Source organism: Macaca nemestrina (genome assembly GCF_043159975.1).
Source record: "Macaca nemestrina isolate mMacNem1 chromosome 14 unlocalized genomic scaffold, mMacNem.hap1 SUPER_14_unloc_1, whole genome shotgun sequence".
In the NCBI taxonomy this organism is placed as follows: Eukaryota; Metazoa; Chordata; class Mammalia; order Primates; family Cercopithecidae; genus Macaca; species Macaca nemestrina.
The window spans coordinates 224,737-247,619 of record NW_027257577.1 but is presented as its reverse complement, the minus strand read 5'-3'; the positions used below and the strand labels follow the sequence as shown (position 1 = coordinate 247,619).

The window sequence follows — 22,883 nt, the reverse complement described above, 5'->3', positions numbered from 1 at the left end:
GACGGCAGCCTATTTGAGCTGATCGAGCAATCTCGCGCTACCCTTATTTTCTGAAACGCCTATGAGTGACTTCTCATCCGGTCTTTGAAGCGGCTTCATGCCTGCGCTCCTTGGTAATGATTGAATGCTTTTTTTGACACCTTGTCCCCTTTCTTTGGGGTGTTCCTGTCTCAGTTCTCATGTGTTCTGCTTCTACGGGAAGTTCTGAAGCTGCTGAGTGTAGAAAGCACTGAGGAGGCTGTGCTCCCACCCCTGTGAGTCTTCCAGGCATCATCCTCTCCCTTTGGCGAGGCAGCGTCCATGGCACACCGAGGAGGCTGTGCTCCTGTCCCCCGTGAGCTTTCCAGGAGTCCTCATCTCCCCTCCAGGGGGACGGGAGGAAGCTTTCAAACCCTTCTTAAACTTGTTTTCATGTCTTTGTTTTAACAGATTTCTTTGCATCGTCTCCCTTATCCAGAAGTGAGGGTGAACGCTGAGTTATTCACGGGAGTCAAGAAACCACACGCAGCCCAAAGAGACGTTTTTTTCCCTGAAATGATTTGTGTGTGTTCACCTTAAAATGCAACTCAGTAAAACAGGTGTGTTTTGAGGAATGACTTTAAATTACCCAGGTAAAAATGTGACAGTCAAATGTCATCGTCTCTGCGGGTGTCCACAACCCCCTTCTGTGATTGCGTGTGAGTTTGTGACTTGTGGTTATTTTTGAGGAAAGAAAATCTGTTACTGAGGACTTCAGAGGGTGTGCTGGGATTGTGTAGGGTGGACATCGGGGGCTTCAGTGTGTGGCTTCCTTGAAGAACTTCAAATTAAGGCTGAGAGTCCCTACTCCAAAATGCTCTGAAACCTGAAACATTCCGAGGTTCCCCATGACACTTGAAGGAAATGCTTTTCGGAGCACTTTGGATTTGAAGCGGGGGATGCTCAACTGGAAATTGAAATATTGCAAGACCCTTCTGGCCCCAGGAGCTTGGATAAGGACATGGAGGGGGCCTGTGCCCGGTGTCCCTGGAGTGTGAGGCAGACTGGGCTCGCTGGACTGGTTTTTGTAGGAGCCACAGAAGGGAAAGAGGGTCAAAGTGGCCACGCCTGGCTCCTGAGAAGTCTGGACCAGAAGGAGGTGTGCACAGAGGGCAGCAGTTGAGTCCCCAGCGTCCGGGGCTCCTGTCCCTGGTGGAGTTGAGAGCCTCCTCTAGTTGTGGCCTCTCCCCTGTCAGCAGCCACTGAGGCCTGAAGGGAGAGGGGGCTGAGGAGAGGAGGGAAGGATAGGCCTACTTCTGGAGAGGGCCAGCATCGGCCTGTGCTAGCCTCCTGTGTTACTCCTGCATCCAGGGTGCACGGCCATGCCTCGTGGTGTAGTGCTTCCCGGGATGCACAGTACTCTTGTCTGCAGTAACGGCTTTGTCTCCGACCCTTGGAGGCAAGTTACCTTTTTCCCCAGTGAAAAGAGGAAAAAAATCTTACAGAAATGCATTTGTTCTAATGTCTATTTTCCGATAAGACATGGTCGCTTAGGCTAAATCTTTGGGAGGTCAAGGCAGGAGGATCACTTGAGGCCAAGGGGTTGAAGACCAGCCTGGACAACATAGCAACACCCCATCTGTATAACAGAAAAATTAGCTGAGTGTGGTGGTGCGTGCCTGTGGTCCCTGCTACTCTGGAGGCTGAGGTTGGGAAGATCACTTAAGGCTACAGTGAGCTGCGATTGCTCCACTGTACTCGAATCTTGGCGACAGAGCCAAGACCCAGTCTCAGAAAGAAAAGTTAAAAAAAAAAATCCAGAAATGTCATTTTCTTTTTAAACCATCCCAAAAGAAAAATCGGTTTTTTCTAAGAATGTAAAAGGAAAGTGATACAATTGTTTTTCTTTTTCAAATATTTACAGTAGTCCATCCATGTCATCTCTCATCTCTCATCTCATTACAGAGCAGCAGGTTTCTTTGAGGTTAGTGGTGTTTCTCTGTATCGCACCTTGGAGAACAGCCAGCATGAAACCTCTTACCAGGATCATGCACATTGTTTGTAGTCCCAATTAAAATCCTCTCCAGAGACGCCTTTGCTGCTAATTATAGCAGAACTTTGGTTTCGCTGAAATGTGCATTCAGCTAATGGTTTTAAGTTCATATCTGAGATGATGCTGTATAATTCCTGAAGCATATGGGATCAGTAATGATTGAAGATAATTCTGGCTGATGTCAGTTAGAGGATATTTTTCACTTCAAGTTAAAACTTCCTTCGTGATAGTCATTTTGGGATTCATTTAACTATGCTTTATTTCATAGCTCAAATTTTCATTAGTCATTTCATAACATAGGATTTTGAAAGCAGATTTGGCAAAATCTTTCTAACAAAATGCTTGCTTATGACGTCCCAAGGAACAGCACTCAGAATTGCTGGTAACTGTGGTACATTTTAAGGCTGATGATAGAAGTCACTTGAACAGGAAGGGGTGCTTTGTGAGGCAGATGGGGTTTGAACCCCGACCCTCCTGATACACCACCCTGACCCTGGCCTTCTCTCCTCTCCACTGGGAGATGAGAAGGGTGCCAGCATCCACCTCACAGGCCATCCTGAGAACCCGGGACTAAGGGCTTGTGTTCCTCTTGCAGGTGGCGCAGATGTGGGGGCTTGACGATATACACACTGCAGGCTGCCAGTGTCGGGGTAATATAGTTTTAGTCATAAAGGTGGGATTTGCTTTGCTCCCCTGCAGACCAGGTGCAGTGCTGCTGTTGTAGCAGGTGTGTGGATCCTCTTGGGTGGTCCTTAGGTGGACAACAAGTCACCGATTCGGATTCCCAGTGTTAGATGTGAGGGGACCATGGACCTCATGTGTTCAGAGGGGAGGAGTAAAAAGCTTCCCTTGTAATTCCAGGACTGTCTTATCCCAGGAATGCCAAACCACTGGCTTTCACCTGACGCTGTCGTAGGTGACACTGTATGGAAATGAGGACTCATGTTCCGCATACCTGAGCCAGTACCGTCTCCCTCCAGGGCCGTGGCTGAGCCCTCCTGATTTCGCTGGGTTGCCAGCCTGGGGATCTGTAAGCCCAGTGACGTCTCTGGTCTTGGCCCCCGCTCCCCGTGGGGACAGGAGGTGGCTTCAGGGAGGCTGGTGATGAATGCCTGAATGAAGCTGACTTGTGACTGTAGTTCTGTCTAAGGGCTTCCCCGGGTGTTAGATGTCAGCAAATGACACCTGTGTGTGGATCTCATGCGATGAGAGAAACAGTGGGGGAAACCAAAGCTTGTGGAGTCTGCAGGTTCTGGACTTGGGGTTGTGTGCACCTGTGTACTTGGTGAGGGGTGTGATATCTGGAATGACTGTGCAGGTGTGTCACGTTTGTGCGTGTGTGGTGAGTGTATTTAGCAGGTGTGGGTGGAGTGAGCATGTTCATGTGTGTCGTATGTATTTGAGGGTGTGTGTGAAGTGTGTACACGCATCATATTTGGTGAGTGTATTTGAGGGTGTGTATGGAGTGCATATATGCGTTTGCGTGTATAGTATTGGGTGAAGGGGTGGCGTGTGTGGAGTAAGCATGCACACGTGTATGCTGTGTGTGGGGTTTCTACGTGGTCCTCCCCTGAGCCTGCTCCTGGGCCCTGCTGTCCTGGCAGCTTTACAGTTTGGTGTGTCTTTGATTCCCGAAGATTCTGGAACCAAATTCTGAAGCTGTGATCACAAACTTGCAGCCCTGGAGGACGCTGGCCCGTGGAGCCGGCACGAGGGTCTCTGTGCTGGCCTCTCCCTGGGCTCTGTCCACAGAAGAGCATGTCCGATGATTGAGCTGGGCGGGTCTGTGGCTCCCCAGCCTCGAGTCCGCCCTCAGTTCTGCCCCGCCTCTGTTTTTCTTGCTGAGGGGCTCTGGGAAGTGGAGCCTGGGATGGCGTTTTCACCCTGGGGTTGCTTCGCCAGCTGCCCAGGTGCTGGCTGCCTGAGGCCTGCTGCCGTCCTGGGTGGATGGGGCTGTCACGGGGACATCCCTGCACAGGAAGGCAGGTTTAGGAAGTGCCAGAGGTGAGTGGCTTCCTCCCACACTTGATTTTCTGGAAAGTTCTGGGTCTCATATTTTTCCCTAAGGGAAGTTAGAAACTGAGTTTCTCTGTAGGGGAACGTCTTTGCAGCGTCTGTTTGAATGTTCTCCAGGTGTGGAATACTCGGGGCCGTATGTGTTTGGGAACATCCGTGTCCTGAGCGAATTCAGTAGGGAATGGAGAGAGGCCTCCTGTCAGCTTGGCCTGTGTTTCCAGCTTGTTGAAGGTTGACGGCTGCTGGTATCCCAGGAAGAGTAAAACACTGGGTGTTGTGGGATGGGAACGTTCCCTCTGACAAGGTCAGTGGGAAAGCACCTAAACAAACGTCCCTGTTCTCTGGGCTCCTCGGGGTCGAGCTTGTTTTGTGGTGTTGAGGGAAAGCTACCCTTGTTCCTGTCCCTCACCATTTGAAAGGTGTCCAGGGCTTGTTCCTTTGGAGAGGTGATATACGTGAGTGGGGGTCAGGTCGCAGGCTCCGAGGTTATTTGGGATCTGTCAACTGATTTCCTGAACGCACAGGTGCTTGATAAAGATGTTTCTGATTAGCTAAAACATGTCAACAGGACGTGATAGCTGGTGGTTGTTTAAAGACTATCACAATTTTCCTGTTACTTTTTAAATGCCTGTTGAATAAGGAAGGATTCACATATTTTTCTTTTCCTGTCTGCATATTTGATATTTTGTTTTTTGTTTATGTGGGTGTGCAGTTAACAGGATTTAGAAGCAGTCTTAGCCCTGGGGAGACTTCAGGGCCGCCTCAGTCAGTGCTGAAGGGAGGCAGGGATTTGGGGGCTCCATTTGTTCCTCCATAGGACGGACACCAAGGGACAGAGGTCAGCAATCTCAGTGAGGTCACAAAGACGGGCACACCCAGCACCCTGGCCCATGTGCCTCTCCTTCACGTTTGTCTCTGCTCAAAGCTGCTTTCCTGGGTCATCACGGGTGATCTCTAGGCGCATGCTTGGTTCTTGCAGAAGTGGTGTCTGGCTGTGGTCAGTGTGGGCCCTCAGGACTTCCATGTTTTTGGCTCACATTAATATTAGGCAGTGGTGTATGTTTGTTTTGGAGTGGTAGATCGGGTGGATTTTGGCTTTGCCAACTCATTTCATACCTGTTCTCCTAGTCGCTGGGACCCTCTCATAAGCCGCATGTTTTCCTAGGTGCGGGGGCCCTATCATAAGCCGCGTGTTCTCCTGGGCGCTGGGACCCTATCGTAAACTGCATGTGAGGGATCTCGGAGGTGCTCCTTATGAGGATCCGACGCCTGACCTGAGGTGGAACAGTTGCAATTCAAAACCAGCCCCCAGAAAAATTGTCTTCCATGAAACCCATCCCTGGTATCAAAAAGGCTGGGGGACAGCTGGCCTAACAGGCGCTAAGATGTCAGTAGATTTTTGGACTCGGGCCTCAGTTGAAGAGGATTCAATTTTGAAAGGTGGGGATTGAAGGCTTCTAAAGGGCAGGTTTTCATCTCCAGTGGGGCCTGGGCAGAACTGGGTAGAACTGACCCAGAAGCTGACAACTAGTCAGGCTGGCTCACTGCCTGTGTCCTGTGTGTGCAGCCTTGCTGTTTATTCAATTGTCTGGTGGTGGTGTGGATTCCATCCACAGCCTCAGAGTAGTGGAACCCATTACTTCAAGGCTGACCTTATTTCACTTTATCAAAAAGACATGAAAATCATTTAGTATAAATCTTCCAGATACCTGTATCCTTTCTTTTCCCAGAGGCTTTTAAGTATTGCAACTTAAAAATCTTCAAAAATAACTTTAAAGGTAAACCTCTAAGTACATTTTTGATGAGCACCCTTGACAGCTTTAATATGTGAAGTAAATTCCCTTGACTTCTGTATTTCTGTTTGCAGAAGACTTTATATTTTGTCAACAGTGGCCACTGTTCGGTGACCATCATACCTGCCGTGTCTCATTTAGAAAGTTGGATGTGGATGTATTAACTTTTCAGACACACAAATACATGCGCTGTTTGTTTTTGGTTTTGATTTTTTGGGTTTTTTTTTCCCCCAGCTGAATTCAAGAAAGGGAAACAAGCAGAGTAAGTACCCGAAAGTGTCTAAGTGGCTGGGTGGGGGATCTTACTATGGTGTTGGATTGTGTTCTGCCAGACATCGCTCCTTGAAAAGCTGACCCTGAAAGGGCTGGCATTGCCCTCACCCTGGGACATTCGTCTGTGTCACCAGAAAATGAAGAATCTGCCAGAGTACTGTGAGTCACATTCAGTCAGAACTCGATTAACTAAGAGGCTTTGTCTCAAAGGCCAAAACGTGAGGACACATTTTTAATTTTTAAGGAGCCCTACGTCGTGAGTCAGTTCTGATGTGTATTGCATTAGGAAACCTCTGAACTTCCACGGTCCGGCCCCAGAACTCTGAGGGAAAGTGGTTGTGCCCTTCCCACTGTTTTTGTCACTAGCTTTATTCATTTCCTTAAAACCCTTTTTGTATGAGTTCTATTATAGTTTGAAAAAAAATTCACTTAGGTAGAACCGGAAGTGTTTCCGCAGTGTTAATACTCATGACCCGTTCTGGGTCTCGGTATATGTGTACTGCATAAATGTACATGTTTGTATGTGGTGTACCCATACTACGTGTATTTCCACTGTGCATGTATGTGCAATGTATAGGTATGTACACTACCTATGTGTCTTACACACGTGCATGCTGTAGGCATGCATGTACACGTGTATATGTGTATATGGGCACTATGGTTATATGCACACTACTTGGACACCTATCTGTTCTGCATGTGTACATACATGCATGTATTTAATGCCATATGCATACCTGTGTATGTACACCATGTGGTTATGTGCACATTATTTCTGCAGATGTATATATACATATGTGCACACAAGCATGCATGTATACTATGCACACTGAATAAACTTCTGGATATGTACACACTAATACATATACATGCTGCATATGTATGTACACTATTGTATATGTGTATACGCTTTATACGTTAGCATACTGATGTACATTGTATACGTGTGCATATGTGTACACTGCGCATGTGTATGCACGCTGTCGTGCACCTACGTGCATTGGATAAGAATGTATGCTATATGCATGTGTATACATATAGCAAATAGCATACCTGTGTACATACGAATGTGCATGTGTATGCCATATGCATGTACATATAGGTTATAGTATACCTGTGCACACTGTATGCATATAGATGGGTGTACATGCTCTGTATGTGCGTACATGTTAGCATACCTATGTACATTTGCTATATGGATGTATGTATGCTCTATGTTTGTACACACGTAGTGAACTTATTTGTACACTATATATTTGGATATGTGTACAGTCTATGCATGTACACTACATGGATCTGGATGTGTGTGCACTCTACGCATGTAGTGCACTTATGTACACTATACGTATTCGGATGTGTGTACGCTCTATGCAGGTACACATGTTACAGTGTACCATATATGTACACTATGTGGATGTAAATGTGTGTGTGCTCTGTGGCACCAGGAATAGGGCTCCTGCAGGGATCCAAGAATGCACCATCTCGCTGGCACCGGAGAGTGTAGGAAGAAAACAGTTGTTTGTTGCAACCTAGTTGAAATTTGGCAGGTAACTGTACCCTCTGCAACGATTTAGGAACAGTCACTTCCTTGATGTGTGTGTTCCTGAAATCATAAACAGCTCTGTGAGGTGTGTCTCATCCCCAGACGAGAGAGGGAACCGAAACATCAATGACTCAGTCACTTAAGTGAAGTAGAACTAACATAGTAGCTGTCTAGCTTTCCATATGATAACTTTGTCAGCAGCTCAATGAGAAATCGCCACTCATCAGGAAATGTGTCCACTTTCTACTGTTCCTTATTCGTGGCGTATTTACTGCCTCGTGTTATTCCTCACGATGTAGCAAAATCCCTCCTAGTGTTGTGAATCTAAACAGTTCATGACAAATGTAGTATCTTCTTTGTTAACATTGAAAACGATATGTAAGTTCATCTTCAGATACTATTTGGAAGGATGAGAAAGAGGATATTTAGGACAAAAGTATAGAGAGCTTTCAAGTAAACAGGGAAAATAAGGACTTTGTGCAAAATATTTCCAAATTTGGAATTTGAGAATACTAAATCTCACACCTAAGATCATAGGTAGTTTTTTTGGGGGGGTTTTAAAATTAGTACTTGGTTTTCCATGCCTTTGGGAATTCTACTTCTGATGGAGGATTGCAAGAATAATCTGATTTTTCAGAACAGAAGGACAGTCTGTCTCAAAGGTAAATTCCAGGTTCTACCATAGAGAAATAGAAATTGCTGTCAACTTTCTGTAAGGTTCTTCAGTTCTTTCCTCTTCTGTGGTTAAAAAACCGTCTCTGGGTTTAGTCTCGGCCAAGTTCCTCTTACCAGGTTGCCTTACATTTCGCACAGCTGTTGAGGGTCTTCATCATTCGTAGTTAACTTGTGAAAAGCAAAACCTTGTACTAGTTAGATCTGAGCACCTTGAAGGCAGGGCCTTGTTTTATATTTTTAATAAGCAGCAGGGTGATGGCAGGGCTGGGGCCCTTCATCCCATCATGCGTTCCTCTGAGCTTTCAGAGTTCTCACTGTGTGCCGAGTGTGGTGTTGGCTGTTTAGGGTTTAAATAGGAATACGAGGCTCTGCGACTTGGGACGCTCTTACTACCTTCATAGAGAGCTTGGTGACAGCTTAGCATGACAGCTTGCACACCTGTTGTGTATACTTTATTACGGCCCCACAGAAAGGGTATTGATTTAAACGTGACTAATTTCTCGTGCTTATTTTTGCCTTTATTCCTAGTTACAGTCCCGATACTTTTTCTTCCTTTAAAATCTTGCCAATCGCTGATGAATTGGTGATAAATTATGTTTATGTGTTCTCTAAATCTAGCGATTTAATTGGAGGTCATTCTTCTTGTACCATGTGTCAGTGCTATGTCAGGATGGCTCAGTTTTACGTTGTCAAAGGATTAACTAGAGTAGGATGTAGCCTTACTGGAACTTGCTCATTTATGAAATATAGGCACCTTATTTTTTGTTATACTCGAGGTGTGCTCAAATGTATACATTTTGAGCCATATTAGAAGGATATACAAGATTGTAATGAAGAAAACAACAAGTTGATCAAGTACCAGCTAATGAAATTTATGTTTGAAGTATATGGAACATGGACCTTGGCAATCACTTTTCATCTTGACCTTTTATTTTTTTACTAGAATCTTGGTCTGTCACCCAGGCTGGAAGGGTGGAGCACAGTAGTACGATGTCCGTTCACTGCAACTTCTACTTCCCAGGTTCAAGCGATTCTTATGCTTCAGCCTCCCTAGTAGCTGGGGTTACAGGGTGTGTGCCACCATGTCCAGATAATTTATTTGTAGTAGAGATGGGGTTTTGCCATGTTGGCCAAGCTGCTCTCCAACTCCTGACCTCAAGTGATCCACCCACCTCAGCTTCCCAAAGTGCTAGGATTACAGGTCTGAGCCACCATCCCTGGCCTTATCTTCTGTTCTAATATTGGTTATTCAGTCTGAATGATAGCGCCTGGTTGTATTAACTTGTTGTAGAAAGCACAGTTGAAATGAATTTGATCGTGTATGTACTTGCTGACTTAGCGTTCATGGCAGCACTGTGAGGTGGGCATTGCTCCTGAAGGAAGGCCGGATGGGCAAGTCGGGGCTTAGATACGAGACTTGGGCACAGTCACTGCTGTCCCATGGCTGAGATCAGGCCTGTCTGACTCCTGTACCCCGAACTCTTCTTAACATATGAACGAGCAACTGTCAAGAGTCGGTGCTCGAGTGTGATGTGGCCTGTGGTGTTTGCCTCTCAGCCTTGCTTTGGCTCGGGGTAACAGGGCAACAGCTCCCTCCCTCGTGTGGCTGCCTGGGAGTCCCAGGAGAACCCACTGATACCGTTTATAAATGCTGGACATCGAGCGTTCTCCTTGGTACCAGCACATCTGGAATTGGACAGTGCAGTTAGATTCTCGTCCAGTAAACCTGTACAGGAGTGTGTGAACTCTGCATTTGCTTCTCCCGGACAAAGGTGAATTCCTGGTCACCATTGGATGGCAACAGGTGTGGCCTCAGGAGCAGCACGGAGACAGGCACCCGGGTGCAGGAAGAGCATCTGCAAGAGGGGTTGGGGAACGTGACAGACGCAGGTGCGAGTTCAGCTATTACCAGAGGAGGGGGGGTTGAGTAAGACCAGATTTTCTCATTGTTGCCCCTTTCTGAAAAGGACCCTGAATTGACTTCTCTGTGGCTCCTCGTGCCTCCTTGTCAGGTTGGAGGAGACTGCGCCCCTGGCTCAGGCCCTGCTTGTGGCGAGAGGGAAGCTGCTGTTGCTTGCTCTGCCCTCCCTGTGACGTCCTCTGTGCTGTTCTCCTCCGGGAACAGTTCTGCCGAGCAAGCTTGGACACTGCTCCCTTCTGCCCTTTCATGTGTGGAAGGCTTGTGTTCTTTCCTGGTTTTTGATGATGCTGAGCAATGTTTTTGCAAGGATCACTTGTGCCCATACAGGGAGAAGCCCCTTTGCAACTTTAACATCTTGACGCTCTCAAGCAGAGCTTGCTATCGAAGTTGACAGACTCCTGTGTTTTTGTTTTGGCAGAAACCGAATTTCAGTCCTAGGACAGCTTCAGCACACTTGATCCTAGCTCTTCTCTCTCACTGCTCCCCTCGTATGTGGCAGAAATCATATGCCCTGAAGTTTACCAGTCCCTTCATTTGAAAATCAGTTAATGTATGTGATCCTCATGAAAATTTTACTTTTTATAAAAGCAATTGCAAAGACTGGGTTTTGTGAAACCAGTGTTTTGTGTGTATATTAATTGCACTCCCAATAAGCTTTGTCTTCTAAATATTTCATGTTTCAGATTAGCACTGGAATCGTGCCCTGGAGTAGTTTTGCTTTTCCGCTTTTATTTTTGGCTAAGGTAAAGTTGAGAACATTGTGATATTAGGTGTAATGAGCCCTTTTAGTTTCTTCTATGTCTGTTTTCCTTTAAGCCAAAATCAGCAGACTGATAGCAGTTTGTGAGCACCTGGCATCTCCCAGGCCTTTCCTGGGTCTTCCCTCCGCTGTCTCGTCTCGTGGACAGAGCAATCACTTGTGGAAGGTGAACCTGAGAATCCATGCGTGGAATTATGTAAATGTCATAGCTCTCTTCTGTGACGAACTGAATCACATTAAGCCCAGTAAATTGTAACAGCAGGTTTTGCACACACAAAGCATTGAACACCAGGACAGGTAACCAGGCTGCGACGCTTCTGGTCCTGCACAAGACCTCTGGTATCACAGCACATTTAACAAATTGGCAGCATTGAGTGTTTGAAAACGTTGTGTATGTACCATGTCCGTGATTTTCAAGGGCCTGGAAAAACACCTCTGTGGTTAGAGCAATCTTGATCAATGGGAGCTTAAGGTTAGTACTGGGGCAGACTGTGTTTTAAAGAATCAAGGTCTCTCGAGTATGTTTTGGTTTTCCCATGAAGAAGAAAGATGTTAGCTGTTCTTTCCTGGACTGTGACTATCAGAGTGCCCCACCTCAGTCACTCACATGTTTACTTCATTTCCATTTAACCGGGCTGGGCTTGGGTCAGAATACTTCGGTTGTCAAATGTCATATGAGGCTGAGGAACTGTTTTCTGCTTCATCGTTGGCATGTGGAAATACTGTTTTCCAAAGCATACTCTACTTTCTCATTTGTGTTTATATAAAATAATGGAATGGTTATTTTAACTGTGCAGTTTCCTATGCTTTGTTATTTAATTGCAGAAAGATAACGGTTTTATTTTGCTAAAATTTGTGCTAGGAATTGTGCAAAATATTTGTGAAATGCCCATTTTACTAGCTGAAATTATAGATCTTTGTATAGAAAAGAAAAAGCCTATTGCTACAAGGAGCATTGTCTTTATCGATGCAAAAAGCTTTAGGCTTATTGGCCGTGTAGTCAGTAAAATGCATCAGAATGTGGCGAAAATTGAGAAAAGCAATGAAGTTTTAAAATCTGCTCTGCAGTTTTCTTCAACTCCCTTGCAAGATACTTAATTTGAATAAAAGACAGAATAAAGTGTTCCCATTGAAGAAAGGGGCAGGAGGACTGTTCAGAATGTGTTCTGAATCTGAGCAGTCCTGCCACGCTCGTCTGTGATGTGCTGGTGTCCATGGTACCACTTTTACAGAACTTTAAGAATGCTGCTTCTGTGAATAAAATACATTTATTCTTAGCATTTCAGTTTTGAGTTTTGAGAAGTGTAAAACGTGTTAATGGTTTCTTTCCCTTTCAGAATTTACTACTTTTTTTTTTTTTTTTTTTTTTAATGCCGACAAGACTCTGAAGCACATTAATCACTTAAAAAGAAAATTTTAAAAAAGGGCCAGGCGTGATGGCTCACGCCTGTAATCCCAGTGCTTTGGGAAGCCGAGGTGGGTGGATTGCTTGAGCCTGGGAGCTTGAGATCCAGGGAACCAGCCTGGGCAACCTGGTGAAGTCCCACCTCTACTGAAAACACACAAATTAGCTGGGCGTGATGACTGCACACCTGTAGTCCCAGCTACTCCAGAGGCTGAAGAGAATCGCTTGAGCCTGGGAGGCGGACCTTGCAGTGAGTGGAGATCATGCCCTTGCTGTCAAGCCTTGTTGACAGAGTTTGGACCCTCCCTGAAAAACACCAACGATAATAACGTATGGGTGAACTGCCCGGCTGCTCTGTCTAGAGTAGAATAAATCCAATTACGTTTTTGTCTTTTATTAGCATTGAAATTTTCTTAATCATCCCTTTGTTTTCATTACATTGTAGCAATATATTGCTGCTTCGAGTCTGGAACAAGTAGGCTTCTCTGGATCAGGTTCTTACTGGATTGCTAAAACTTAGAATGATTTTTCCCCTCCTTGGATGTGACTTATAGAACTTTGCCTTTTGAGGTGATGTGCTGCATTTGACAGCGGACACAGGAACGCCCGAAGAATTCACTTATGGGGCTAAAATGTACGTGCTTTGTAGTGTTTCCCTCCTAGAATGAAAATGGTACCTCTCATTTGGGGGTCAATGATGCTATTTGCTGAAAACATTATAAATTTTATTTATTTTAATTGTTTGAGACGGAGTCTTGCTCTGTCACCCGGGCTGGAGTGCAGTGGCACGATCTCGGCTCACTGCAAACTCTGCCTCCCAGCTTCACGCCATTCTCCTGCCTCAGCCTCCTGAGTAGCTGGGACTACAGGTGCCCGCTACCACGCCTGGCCAATTTTTTGTGTATTTGGTAGAGACGGGGGTTTCACCGTGTTAGCCAGGATGGTCTCGATCGCCTGACCTTGTGATCTGCCTGCCTTGTCCTCCCAAAGTGCTGAGATTACAAGCGCGAGCCGCCGCACCCGGCCAAAAACATGTTTCTTTACTGCCTCAGTCCTCAGTTGGGTAGTCTGTTCTTTGTAGGACACTCAGGGAGCGGGGACATCTTGAGTCTTGAAAGGCGCGCTCTGCCAGATGGGAATCTTCCAGCTGCTTATTTAGGGAATCCTGCCGGCTGTCATTGACTGGAGAGCGCAGTTTCCTGGCTGCCCTGGTCTTTGAGGGGAGGGAGGCTGAGGGGTCATTTTCCCACCTGGACCAACATGTTTATTAAACCTGGTTTGTGGATCATTTGGATCTTTTTATGAAGGAAAAGCCACATCTGTGACTTTCAGATGAGTGGAAGTCATGTTAAAAATATATATATATATATATATTTTGGTTACTATGGAGAAGTTTTGTCCTTGTGACCTGTGAATACAGTCACGGGAGAGCAGAATGTTCACGGTGTGGGTGCTTATGGTGTACATGTAGAGTCACATTCGTCACAAGTATTACGTTTAAAAGTGACAAATAAGAGAAATATTTTCCTCTTTACAACCTCGGTAAGAAGCTGGCAGTACTCTTGTTTTTGGAGGGGTGTGAAGGGAATATTGAGAAAGTGTCATCAACATTAGACTCGCCCACTCTGCAAATCCTGTGCTGGCTCGCGTGAAGACCCCGTGATGGAAAGATGCACCCCTCTGCCCAGAAGGAGGTGAATCTTTGTAGCGCTCAGGACGCATGGTTCATCTCTATATAAAGGCAGAGTGTGAAACGCCGTGGAGGCTGAGAGAAGCGACGTGGTTAGCAAGTATGAGTGAGACGTTTGCGGCTTGTTAGCACCTGGCGTGTGTGCAGCAAACTTTGCTATCTGCACACGTGTGATCCTCAGAACACTGGCGTGTGGAGCCGTGGGGGCTGTCGAGGGCCCCAGCTCCTGACGGGCTGAGGAGTTCCCTGTTACCGCCAGGATAACCGTGATTTTGAAGGCTGTCACTCAATCCCAAGTCCCGGAAGGGGCTCCTTTCAGAGAGGAAAACACCCCTAGAGCCTCGGGCAGAATTCAGTGATTTTTCATATAATGCTGCTTAGATTTCGCAAACATGAAACCAAGAACATATTTCGGAATGCTTATGGTTCTTTTGTAACCATGGAAACAAAGTAATTTGCAGTCGATGGACAGTTTGCAGAAGCTGAACTGCCTACGGCATGAGCACAGCGCTCTCCCTACCGCCCTGGGCCTTGCTCTGGTTTGCTGGGGAGGCTTCGCAGGGCCTCTTGGCTGGAATACCTTTCCCGTGTCCCATGTTGCTACCCCTGGTCACAGCCATACTGCTGGGCGCCTGTGCCGTGAGGACACTGAGTGGACACGGAGCCGCGGGGCAGCAGTTGGTCATGAGGTGGCATCCACATGGTCCGAAACAGGTTTCTGTTCATTAAGAATGATCATTGCAATAAAAACATAGAGTGAAAGAAAACCCTCTACTGACCTGAGAATGCGTCAGCTGAGTTGCATTGGGAAGTGCAGTGAGGAAGGTGAGGGCTGAAAGGAAATGAGGGAGGGAGAGGAAAGGAGAGAAGGGAAGTGAAAGGTGGAGGGAGGATGGGAGTGAAAGAGGGAGATGGAGGAGGAAGAAGAGAGAGGGCGGTGGGCAGGAGCCTGGGAAATGAGTCCCAGAGCCGGTTCCTGACCGTCGTGGGTGCGTCAGAGCTGATCTTCCAGGAGAGGTGGCCTGGGACGGCTGACCCTTAGGAAGTGAGGGCCTGGGGGAGCTGATTTTTTGGCCCTCAGCGGGACTGTTACTGACCTGAGATGCAGTCGACGGTTATCCCGAAGAGGTCGTCTGCACAGCCACCGTTTGCTGCCAGGTTGGAGAGAGAAATGCTCCTCCCCATGGGTTCTTTCTATTTTGTGGATTTTTCCCAGTTTAGCTGAGCAGCCTGTCAGTGGAAATATTAGGGATTACTAACATGTCTCCATTCTACAGAGCAGTCGGCCAGCTTCCGATCCTGTAGTTGTTGGGGGCACGACTCCCGTGGTGTCAGTGCCGGCCCAGCGTGGAAGCCGCAGCCCGAGGAGCTGGGAAACCTGTGGGGCTCTCGCTGCCCGGGTTCTGATGGGAGTTGTGCGCTGGAAGAAAGATGTCCTTAGGGCAGAGCCTGGCGAGGAGGGGGTGCTGCTGTTGCAGCAGTATATGGAATTTCAAATGACGAATGAAACAAGCTTTTAATTATGACCAGAGCTCTATGCTGTGCGTTTCTTCAAATGGAAACGTTGTGCTTAAATGAATTTGCTGTTAATCGGTTGCCTCATGCAAGACGGAGGGCTGGGAGTAAAGTAGAACGTAGACTTATCTACAAAGCTTCCTCCTTTCAGACTACAATCAGTTGGATGGTGCTACACAGGAATACATGAGAATTCGTGTGAGAAAGGTGAGGGGTGTAGAGTTGTGTGACCGGCAGGTGTTGGGGGAGGTTTGAGAGAAGCTTTTGGCTGAAGTGGTGTCAGGTGCAGGTGCTGAAGTGTGATGTCTGGCTGGATGGAAGAGCACACGCCTCTGGGCTGCGGGAAACCCATAAAGGAGGAGGTGGGCAGACGTGAATCGTGTCTTAGGAATGATGGCAATTCAGACAGACCCAGGATCAGGCTCCCACGGGGGAGGAGTGGACATCAGGACCCAGGGAACGTGGGGCGGGGGTCATACCCAGGCCTCTGCGGAGCTTGCTGCTCTGTCAGCAAGGCCCTGTGCTTGCCCTCCTTAAAACTTTCCTGATCCATAAAACGGGCACGACAAAATCCACCTTGTGACACTGAAGCTTAAATGAGATGATGTACATGGTGCCTTCCTTCCCTTCCTGACACATCATAGACTCACAGCTATGGTAGCAGCGACAGACTGGATGGAATGCTGGAGCCGCTTTGCGCCTGGTGAAGCCACATGGATTTGTACAGTGCTGGTGACTGTCTCCGAAAGCCTTTGGTCACGGCAGTGGCAGCCTTGAGTGGCTCTTGGCATACTTCAGTTTGTGGAGTGCAAGGTTGACTGGAGATTTGAGGCCATTGATACTACCCAGGGGTGAGCTGATGAGGCCCTAAAACATGGGGGAAGGCCGAGAGGACTTGGCTGCCAGAAACATGGTAAATTTCTGGCTTCGAGAACTTGCTGACTTATGGACATAGGAAGGTAAACCCAGATGGCTCCAAAATTTTAAGTCCAGAAGAAAGGTGGGAGGGTACAATTGCTGAGTGGGTCATGGTTGCCCTGTCCCTTTCTTTCTGGCCATCGTTTCTCCTCCCTCCCCCCTCCCCCTGCCTTTGTGGGCTGGAGGGCCTGAGCCTGCACAGTGGTCTATTTCATGGTGACGATGGCTGATTATTAACCTGCAGTAAGAAGTCTCTCCATTTTATTTGGCAACAGTAGTTAAATAAATTTAAGGAGTGATGGTGTAGTGGTATTTGTTTTGTTTTTGCTTTTTTTTTTTTTTTTTAAGTGTCATTTAACTGAATGTTATTTACAATTTCACTGATCACTTTGAGGGGCCAAAACATGCTTTGATTTGTTATTTTGTGTTTGAGCTAGTTTATTGTGTCACAGGAATGCCAATTATTCTGTTGTCACACATCATTAAGTATCTCAAATTGTGTTACTATAATACTTAGCTGAATTACCTCCCTTAGTTTGGCTTTTAAAAAACTAAAATCTGTGTGAAACACTGGATGGTGCATCTCCATTGAGGGTTGTTGAGAAGTGTGACTTTTCCTGGCATGCTTGAGAATCAGTGACATTATTTTATAGAAACACTTTGTAACTGACACCAAAGCTAGAAGCTCCTGTAAAGGGCAGGGTAGGCAACGTGTTATACTTTGAGGGCCACAGAAGTCTCTACATATATTTCTTTTGTGAAAACTTCAAAGTGTAAAATTCACTTCTGGTTCCCTGGCCAAGGCTCGGCCGGGGATCATGGTTTGCAGACCCTTGACAGCAGCTGAGCTGAAAGCTGGTCTCCCATGCGGTGAGCAGGAGCCCACCTCATTGCTTCAGCCAGGAAGATGCTGCCCTCATGCTGGAATTTACTTCAAACAAACTTGAAAGCTCTGGCACCGCTGCTCATTTCCATACTGTTGCAGGCTATCTAAAATACGGAGGATGTCTTGGCGTTTTGATTTTGTTACTCCGGTTGAACGGCTCTGAGATGGCTCATCGCGAGTTAGACATTTGCAGAAATGATCAAGCAGAGCTGCAGTCATCTTGCAGATCAAGTGAAGTTTTTTCTGAAAGCTTGTTACAGGCTTAAATTTCTGATCCCGTTCCATCCACTGATCTTGTATGATTGGTTTCTTTTTGCACCCATTTGGGTCTGTGAAGCGTCTTCCCCCTGTGGTAGAACTTTAGCTCTGATTTCATGCATGAGTCAGTATCCTCCTCATCTGTGAGGAGAAAGCACTGCAAATCCTGTGTGGTTTCCGTCCCCTTCCTGCACGCGGATAGATTGGGAGGTATCTGTGGTGTGTGAACTTGCTACCCCCAGAGGCTCCTTGTTCACTCCCCTGGACCATACTCCTCCCTACACCGATGGACTGCACTCCTCCCTCCTGGTTCATTCCCTGGACCACATTCCTCCTTCCTGGCTCACCCCCTGGACCACACACCTCCCTCCTGGTTCACTCCCCAGACCGCATTCCTCCTTTCTCCTTCCCGGCTCACGCCCTGGGCCACACTCCTCCCTCCTGGTTCACTCCCTGGACCACACTCCTCCCTCCTGGTTCACTCCCTGGACCACACTCCTCCCTCCTGGTTCACTCGCTGGGCGGAACTCCTGCCTCCTGGTTCACTTGCTGGGCCGAACTCAACCTTCCTCCCTCCTGGTACACTGCTCTGGGCCCCCCCACACCTCCCTCCTGGTTCACTGCCCTGGGCCCCTACGCCTCCCTCCTGGTTCACTCCCCTGGACCCCCACTCCTCCCTCATAGTTCAATCCCCAGGGCCCCCACTCCTCCCTACTCTCCTGGGCCGCGTTCCTCCCTCCTGGTTCACTCCCCTGGGTCCCCACTCCTCCCTCTTGGGGACTTGGTTGTTTCCGCTGTGCTTGTGCCAGCACGATAAGGCTGAGTGGTAGCTCTAGGGCTGTGGCTGCTCACATAGCTGTGGCATTAGTGTAGAAAACTGCGGGGATGCAGCTGCCCTTGCTGTGATGCTTCCAGTGTCATAGTCGGTGTGGGAAGCTGGGTGAGATGTGGATGTCCCAGGAAGGGACAGGAGCCTCCCCTCAGCCTCTGTCAAACACTTCTCAGCCAGGCGTGGTGGTTCATGCCTGTAATCCCAGCGCTTTGGGAGGCCGGGGCGGGCGGATCAACTGAGGTCAGGAGTTGGAGACCAGCTTGACCAATGTGGTAATTTTTGACACATTAAGGATTAAGGAAAATGACTCTCACTCGTTTGCCTTGCTTTTTAATTGATGATTGGTGTAGCCCAGTAGTCTGATCTTGTTAAGCAACCATTCTTACTGAAACACTAATCTTTAAAGGTCTCTTCCTCTGGACACGTCTTTGGCTGCTGTAATCAAATGCAATGTAATCAGCACTGGTTAATGACTTTCCTTGCTTGGCTAACAAATGCTCCTCAGAAACGTTGGTTTCTTGTTATTTTCATTTATAAGTATGTTTTAAGCATTCTAATTTTTCTAGCTTTCCTGCGAGTTGGGAATAATTGTGATGGGTGCTTAGTTTGGGATGTTGACCTACACTCTACGCCCAGCTACTATGCCATTGTGTGAACACTGATTTGTCACTTTCTCATGAAGACTGATTTCACCTAGTTTGGTAAATTTTATTAATTTGAAGGAAGGGGGTGGAATGCAACTGCTGTTAGGAGGCTTTTTTAAGGATCGGGGAAATGTTGCCATGATTATTACCATTACAGAAGGAACATAAAAATACGTGCTGCCTTCAGTCATGATGAATATGTAAGTCCGCATCTGTGACTGCAGAAAACGGCAGCCCCAAATCTTAAAATCGTGTGGATGCACCAAGCCCATCTGCAGGGCACTGTGGAGCAGACTGCATTAGCCGAAGTTGGCCCACAAGCCCTGAGGGATGGTGTCTGAGTTATGATAAGGCTCCAATTTGGGATTAAACAGGCCTCCAAATACTGTGATATTCTAAACAAAGACACGATACTGCCCAGGGAGCCCAGTGGGCACCTGTAGGCAGTGTAGGTGAGAAAAGGCTCCAAGGAAGATTCCTGCAGCTCAGCTAGGAGGATTCTGTAAGGCAGTAGACACATCAATGTTCACATAGGAGTGTTGAGCTATATTCATTCCTTTTAAGCGGCCAGGCTTGTGTGTGTTTTTAGGGGCACTCACATGGCGCCCCTTCCACCCTCACTGCTGGTTGTGCCTGTTTGATGTTCCGGATTTCTGTGTTAAGTGTGTCCACTCTCCAAATGTATCTCTGTCTCTAGAATATTTTAGAGTAGACCATTTACTGTTTAAACGCTTGTTTTTAGTGAGGAAGAAATCTTTAAAACTGGCCATACAGACACTGCTATAAATGTTTAACAATGGAATGTGTAATGTTTGACACGTAGTGTTTAAAATAGAAGACAGTTTAATTTAGAAATTCTGCTGGAATGCCAACTTAAATTACCACCATGCGTATGCATATGGAAAAGAATGAGAGTGAATGTGCAGAATTGGAATTTTGTCTATTTTGTAGAGATTCTGTAATGTATCAGGTACAAGCCTCACTTCATGATTTAAATGCATGAAGCTGAAATTACAAAACTTGACAAAAACATGCCTTTGAATAGTGAGCCTTTATCCTCCTTGAAATAGTGATTCATTCACTAAAATGTCCACCTGCAACTTTGTCAAACACATTTGTTACATTAGTTCTCAAGTGAGCTCAGTTTTCCAGACAGGGAGATTATTACTGCTTAAAGTTTGTCCCGATGATGTCGGTGAACAGGGAAAATGCTTTGACGTGGATCCTCTGTGTGTGTTAAACATCAGACGCGGCCTGCCCAACCCTCTGCCTGTAACTGGGAACCTTGACTGTCGGGATCATTGTAGAGAACCTTGAGGAAAGCAAAACAAAAAGCCTCTGGAGTAGCAAAAGTTGTAGCTGATTTCATGTAGTAAAACATACACATTTTTCTTTAAAATGCATCCTTCGGAACCTCAGCTTGCTGATTATTTTAGAATCGCTGTAGTCTGCTGACAGCAGTGGTGGGAACACGTGCATGGCCCGGCTGGTACAGGAGGGTCTCAGAGCACAGTCACACTGCTGACACCGAAGGAGGGGCTGGAGCCATCATGCTCGTGACTCGTGCAGATGGCCTTGGCTGACCTCCAGAAGAGGAAACGTCAGTATCCAAGAAGGAAAAAGTGTATTAATTTCATGAGTGTTTGCCTTTGCAATGGCTACAACCCTGAGTTTGTGGCACCTGCTGTCTCTGGAATGAGGAGTCTTCCCTTCCTGGCAGACAAGCTCTAGATGGGAACAGGAGCTGTGATTGCTGGATTGAAGAGGTTTCCTTCTTAGGGAGGTGGCCTTCGAGCCTGACTCAAGGAAGCTGTGGCTGGCGGGAAAGGGCCTTGGAGACAGTGTATTTACCAGGAGGGTCAGTGACTGAGAACCATCCTGTTCCGAGTGTTGCCATTCTGGTTCTAGAGTAAACTTGGGGAGAAATAACAGCCCAATGCCTCGAGGAATCTTCTGTGATGTTGATGACATTTGGTAGATTTGTTGCTGAGACTCTGAAATGAGAAGTCCGGGAGGTGCAGGCCTATCAGGCCGTGGGACGTGGGAGAGCTGCTGCTTTAGGGGTTGGAGTCGACGTGCCAGAAGTTCAGTCCTGCAGAGACTTTTGCACAGTGGGCATCTGCTGCCTCCCGTTGATTGTGAGTCCCCCAGATGAATACCCATGAAAGGTACCATGTCAGCAAAGAGTCAAACTCTGAAGCATTTGGAGATTTATTCTGAGCCAAATGAGTTACCATGGCCCTTGATACTGCCCTCAGGAGATCCTAAGAATGTATTCCCGAGGGGGTCAGAGCCCAGCCTGGTTTTATAGCTTTTAGGGAGACATGAGACAATCCATCAAATAAATACAAGATGTACATTGGTTTGGTCTGGAAAGGTGGGACAACTGGAAGCAGGGGTGTCCAGGTCATAGGTAGATTCGAAAATTTCCTGATTGACAGTTGGCCGAGAGAGTTGTCAGATAAGGGGTTGTGGAGACCAAGGCTTTGTCATGTGCAGGGAATCCTCCAGGTAGCTTCGGAGAGAATGGATTGTAAATGTTTCCCATCAGGCTAAGAGTCTAAGTTCTGTCTAATTCCAGAAGGGAGGTGGGGTGATGAGGCAAGTCCGACCCCCCAGCGATCATGGTCTGGACTAGTTTTTCAGTTTAGCTTTGGAATGCCCTTGTAAAAAGCAGGGGCTGTTCAGATGGCCAAAGGGGCTTCGAATTCTAATGTTTTTACAACCAGAAAGTGATCGTGTTTTTTTCTGTGGATGACAGCCAGTGTGGTAATTAATATTTTATTAGCAGATTAATTTGGAAGTCAATGTGTTTTCAAGTATGTTAATTATTAAATCATCAACAAACAGAGAAGCGCTTATTTTGAAACCAGCCTGAGACTCAAGAGGCTCATCAAAGAAAACGACGGACGTGTTTACTGCCCCAAGTTTCAGGCATTATGAGAAGTCTGTGCTGATACATTGTGACTTGAGAACTTAAATCTTGATTGACTCTTGAGAGTGAGGCTTTTTTTTCTTTTCTTTTTAAAAGTTCAGTGTTTCTGTCTCCTGTGTTTTGTCTTCCAGCCGCTGAGCACTTTAGGTTTGTGTTCACGTGGCGTTGTTCCCTGAACCACCCGCTTTGCGGCTCCTCTGTCCTGCCCGCCTTGATCGCGTCTTCCCTGCCCTGTGGGTTTTATCCCGGGGACTGTTCTCCGCTGTGTGGAGTGGTGGATCAGTGGACACTGGCTTTACCGACTCATTTTCTATGTAGCTCCCAGTTTCTCAAAATCATAATCGTCTTGGATTCCCTGTGAAACTGGGAGTCAGGCCTTGGGCACAGTGCTGGGTGGCCTTGGGCACAGTACTGGGGCAGGAGGGAGAGATGAGAACAGGACGGACGGTTTGTCAGGGGAAGGAACCCCTTGCCGCATTCCTGTGTCTGTTTTAGGTTAAAGACGAATGGCCGGGTGGTGGATGTCTCACCTGCTGTGGCTGGACCTCGCTGTGCTGAACCCTGAGCAGGGGCCCCAGCAGCTGCCTCCTGCCAGGCCAGGGCCACAGGGCTGGGCTTCTGCCTCTGGGGTGGGTTGCGAGGGCTCCTGCCAAGGTGCAAGGGTCTGCACCGCTCCTGTGTGACCTGAGGAGCATGGGGGAAGCTGGTCTGTGCTCCTTACCTGGGAGAAGCTGAGCTCACCTGGGCCAGAGCCTCTGGGGAGGTAGGAAGGCAGAGGCCTGGAATTCCTGCTTTCCCCAGACAGCAA

At 47.2% G+C, this 22,883-nt stretch overlaps 1 protein-coding gene across 12 annotated transcripts in view; it reads left to right on the top strand.

Moving 5' to 3' along the window:
- LOC139361168 (disco-interacting protein 2 homolog C-like) overlaps positions 1–22,883 on the top strand; it is a 194,068-nt gene that overhangs the window by 80,572 nt on the left and 90,613 nt on the right. For 4 of the 12 annotated variants that reach the window (XR_011618731.1, XR_011618730.1, XR_011618725.1 and 1 more), the window contains exon 2: positions 430–2,599. The exons of 6 other annotated variants lie outside the window; for them this stretch is intronic. The gene's annotated coding sequence lies outside the window, so the exon portion shown is untranslated. 2 more of the 12 variants (XR_011618727.1, XR_011618726.1) reach the window with 2 other exon arrangements.